At 42.6% G+C, this 5344-nt stretch overlaps 1 pseudogene; it reads right to left on the bottom strand.

Annotated features, from left to right (window-relative positions):
* Nucleotides 1-3243: 3243 nt before the first annotated feature.
* LOC102867222 lies at nucleotides 3244-4206 on the bottom strand (annotated as a pseudogene).
* Nucleotides 4207-5344: the final 1138 nt, after the last annotated feature.

The raw sequence follows: 5344 nt of genomic DNA on the forward strand, positions 1-5344 counted from the left end.
AAAAAAAAAATAAGGCCCCAGAAATTGAAGGAATACTAATTGACATGTTCCAACAAAGAGATGCATCCCTGGATGTGTTTACTACTTTATGTCAAGAAATTTGGAAGACAGATATCTGGCAAACTAATGGGAAGAGATCCATATTTGTTTCTGTTCTCAAAAAAATATGATCCTCAAAACAACTATGAGATATCATCTCACCCCAGTCAGAATAGCAAAATTTATCAGAACAGCAAGCAACAAATGCTGGTGAGATTGTGGAGAAACTGGAACCTTAACTACTGTTGGTGGAAGTATAAAATGGTGCAACCACTGTGGAAGGTGGTATGGTGCTTTCTCAAAAATTTGCAAATAGAGAGATACCATTTGACCCAGCAATTCCACTACTGGGAATATACCCCGAAGAGACTGACATCCAAGCAGATATATGCACACCCATGTTTATTGTGGCTTTGCTCACGATAGCAAGGAGTTGGAAACAACCCAGGTGCCCATCAACAAACAAATGGATAGAGAAGCTGTGGTATATCCACACAATGGAATACTATGCTGCATTGAAAAATAAGGAACTCATGCAATATTATTCAAAATGGGTGACCCTGGAGGACTTTATGCTGAGTGAAGTATCTCAGTCACAAAAGGACAAATATTGCATGGTGCCACTGTTGTAAAACAGGACTGACATCGGGGTTGGAGGGAAATTGAGAAAGATGGGTTCAGTAATGTGTACTGCATTGAAACAGATGAGGGAGAAAACTATTTAAAAGGGATATGTGATTAGGTACTTTTGTCATGACGGGAGTCCAGAGCAGAGGCTGCAGAGCGGAGTGGACCTGCGAGGAGGGATTGTAAAACAATGAAAGAATTTTTCTTTTACTTTTCCAAGAGGGGAGTGTACTGCAGGGGGTTGGGGGAAAGGGTTGGGAGGGGAGAAAAGTGCAACAATGAATGAATGGAAACCCAAAGTCTCTGTAAATTTTCATTGAAATTAATAATAAAAAAATTAAAAAAATATGATCCAATACATAGTGGAAATTTTCAAACAATAGCATTAATAGCAAAAGCAAGTAAAATCTTACTGAAGATTATTTTTAAAAGGCCAGAAAGGTACATCAACAGGAAACTGCCAGATATTCAAGCTGGGCTCAGAAGAGGCCATGGAATGAAAGATATCATTGCTGATGTCAGATGATCTTGACTAAAAGTAGAGAATATCAGGAAAATGTTTATTTTTATTTCATTGACTGTACACATTTGACTGTATGGATTAGATTAATTGTGCTCATGCAAAACCTGGGCAATGACTAAGGATGATAGAAGAAAAATCAATGCCTTTAAGTTATAGTGATGGAGAAGAGTCTTGACATACCATGGACTGCCAGGAGAACAAACAGATCTGTTTTGGAGAGGGTGAAACCAAGTTTCTCCTTGGAGTCAAGGATTCTGAAGCTCTGTCTCATATATTTTGGGCAATTGACCAGGAAGGATCAGTCCTTGGAGAAAGGACAGCACAGGAGAGGAAGACTCCAGATGAGATGGATTGATACAGTAACTAGGGTGACGGGGGTAAGTGTTTTGGGGTCACTGAGTCTAGACCAAGATAGGGCAGAGTTCAGAGATATTATGATAGGGTCACTATGTGTTGCAGGTGACTCGATGGTACATAACACCACCACCATTATGCAAAGTCTATACTTGGACCAAGAAGCTGTTGTCCAAACAGAACAAGGGAACACTGAATGGTTTAAAATCAGGAAAAGTGTGTATCAGGGTTATATCCTGTCTCTATACCTATACAATCTATATGCTGAGCAAATCATTTGAGAATCTGGACTGTATGAAGAACAATGTGGGATCAGGATTGTAGGAAGACTCATTAACAACCTGCATTATGTAGATGACATACTCATTTGCTGAAATTGAAGAGAACTTGAAATATTTGCTGCGGAAGATCAAAGACTACAGCTTTCAGAATGACTTACATTTCAACATCAAGAAAACGTAAATCCTCACCACTGGATCAATAGGCAACATCATGATAAAGAAAAGGCCGGATTGTATTTGGTATTACTTGGATTTACAATAAGCACTCATGTTAACAGCAATCAGGAAATCAAAGATATGTTGCTTTAGGAAAATCTGTGGTCAAGGATCTCTGCACAGTGCTAAAGAGCAGTGATGTCAGTTTAAAGATTAAGGTGAGCCTGTTCCAAGCCATGGTCTTTTTAATTATTTACTGTGAATCTGAAAGTTGGAGAATGAATAAGGATGACAGAAGGAGGTCAACATCTTTGGATTGTGGCGCTGGAGAAGAGTACTGATTATCTCATGGACTGCAAAAGAACAAACAAAGATGACTTGGAAGGAAGTGCAACCAGGGTGCAACTTAGAGGCAAAGATGGCGAAGCTTCATCTCCATACTTTGGGCACAAGAAAAGCCAGTCCTTGGAAAAAAGACACCATGCTAGGAAAGGTGGAAGATCAGAGAGAGAGAGAGAGAAGACGACTCTGAACAAAATGGTTTTACTCAGTGACTACAGTCACGGCCTTGAGCATATCAGAGATGAATGAGAACAGCATAAGATAGGCAAGGTTCAGATCTGCTGTTCATAGAGTCACAATGAGTTGTAGTCGACTTGATAGCATAAACCACCACTAACAACAAAAACAACAACAAATTACTCATATTAGTAAAGATTTCTTTTAACCCAGCACTTTCCCAGTTTCATGGATTATTATAGGTTTGACTTATCCGCCCCCGAATCTCTCATTTATTAGCATGGAAACAACAGGTGAGACTCTGTGACTAGAGAGTTCAGGCTGCTGAGAAGTAACTGGGAAGAAACAATTCTCAGGCCACGGCACAAGAACACCAAGACTCCTGAGCTTAAACAAGTAAATGGCAAGACACGTGTTTCTTCTAAGACAGAAAGCAGAGAGATCTACAAAGCTGTCCACATGGCCCCAACACAGCCCTTGATGGATAATCATGTAGAAAGTAAACAAAACCTTGCACAGAGAAACCACTTTCATAGGTTGATTAAGTAGACCTTTAAAGCTGCAGACCATTATGTACTTAAAGTGGGTGTGGGAAATTCAGTAAAGCCTCTCTTCTACTATTTTCATATTCTTTTTAAATATTATTGTATTTCAGCCTGGTTTGTTAACAGTAATAAATCAAACATTGGGGAGTACAACTTGTTTTATCGCCATCAACATGGTACTTACGTAAATAAAGTCTTGTCAAGTCCATGGTGACATGGGTTTTGTTTCTAGCTCTGTCAAGTGGTGAATGAGGATCCCATCTTCGGGATGCTCTGTGCCATCCATTTCATTCATGTGTGACGATGCTATTGCCATCATTACTAAAGGCAAGAGTCACAGTGCTGGTGGGATAGCGGTGGAACTGGCACAGCTGCTTCTTGTTAAACGGATCCCAAATATTTACAAATCCATCAGAACCACCTGTGGCAAATGCAGTATGGATGTTGTGGAAGGAAATGGCGTTGACTGGGTAAATCTGCTCAATATGATTCTCTTTTAGTTGGTGACACTTGAAGGCATACTTCTTCTGCACCTCAGGGCTCAGGTCCAAGTACTCAATAGCCATTTGGCCTTCAATAGAGCTTAAAACGTAATCCTGCTGTTGGGAAAGGTGCAGATGATGCTTGAGGCTGGACTCCTGGTGTTGCTGCAAATAGTCCATCTTCCTAAGGTCCCACACCAGCACACGACTGCCAGCTGTCCCCACTATCAGCCTGTCTCCAGACACTGAGAGTGTATACACCTTTTTGGGCTGAGAGAAGGTTCCAGGATTACAAGGAGTTCTGGGATCCTACATTTTAACTGTCTGATCCCACCTTCCAGTAACCACCATATTGACTTCCGGACTGCATTCAACACATCTGATGGGGCATCACGTGTTCCAGCGAGATTGTCTTGATCAGTATCCAAGTCATGCACTTTCAGCTGGGGATCTAAGCCCCCACCCCTCGCATGAGTTGGGTTGGAGAAGGCGCAGCCCAGGATGGCGCCACTACGCTGGTACTTGGGGCCGCATGGAGTTGGCACATCGGCACCATAGAGGCGCACAGACGTGTCCCAGGAGGACACCAGCAGGAACTGGGAGGTGTTGGCGCTGAACTTCACCAAGGAGATGCCGTCCTCCGGCGGCTGGTTCAGCTTGAACGCATTCGAGCCTGTCATCTTGAGATCCGCTGAGAAGCAACAGCGCCGTCTCTCCTGAGGCCTGGCTACTCTCGGAGCCCTCGCGGGCTCAGGTTTTACTTATTTTTAAGAATGGAAAAATAAAAAAAAGCAATATATTATAGGGTATTATGATTATCATAAGAGTCCGGAATGAAGGTTGCAGAGTGGAGTATACTCGGGCGGCGGGGGTTGGGTGGGGGTGGGGGGTGCGGGGAGGATTGTATACCAATGAAGGAATTTTTATTTTCAAAGAGAAGAGCGAACTGGGGGTGGCGGCGGGGGTGGGGTGGGGAGAAAAGTTGAACAATGAATGAATGGAAATCCAAAATCTCTGTAAATGTTCATTAAAATTAATAAAAGAAAAAGAATGGAAAAATCATTGTTGTTGTTGGGTACCATCAAGCTGAGTACGACTCACAGCAACCCTATGAACAAAAGATCTGAACCGTGTTCTATCCCGCACCATCCTCACACTTCCTGACACACAAGAGCCCATTGCAGCAGTCACCGTGTCAGTCCACCTAGTTGAGGGTCCTCTTCTTCTTTGCCTACTCTCCACTCTTCATAGAAACAGAGAAACCAATGAACATATTTCAGAGATCTTAAGGTTAGGGAGAGTATAGGAAGCAGCACCACATTTAATTGAAGTCCTGGTCAGAGAGACATACCAGCAGAGACATCCACGGCAGATGATTTGGGTTTGTGAAAATTTGAGCAAAAGTTGAGCTTAGGGCTGAGGTGGTGCTGACATGAGCTGGCAGGAGGCCTCTCTGTGTCCTTACAAGAGCTTCTCCATTTAGCTGGCCAGTTGTGCTTGCGTCTAACTGGGTTATTCATTTAACTTAAACATCATTTAAGTCATCTTTAAGATGAGGATAGTGCCTGCTTTGTGAAGGAGTGAAGGACTTTGTACTGAGAGGAGAGGGAGGGAAGCTGGCCAAGCCACTTTGGCTCTATCTCCTGGCCTGGACTATCGCTCATGCACTGGGGCCTGGGGCACACTGTTACCTCTTTACGGGTTTGTGTTTTTTTTTTCTTTTCTTCTCTTTACACTTTTGATCCTAGTGCTGTCAAAACTTCAGGCTTGTGTTTCTTTTTTTTGCTCCAGACAGTAAGATCCCATTCTGAACAAGTT

Source organism: Elephantulus edwardii, unplaced genomic scaffold (genome assembly GCF_000299155.1).
Source record: "Elephantulus edwardii isolate Elephantulus edwardi_28Jun2011 unplaced genomic scaffold, EleEdw1.0 scaffold00017, whole genome shotgun sequence".
Taxonomy (NCBI): domain Eukaryota; kingdom Metazoa; phylum Chordata; class Mammalia; order Macroscelidea; family Macroscelididae; genus Elephantulus; species Elephantulus edwardii.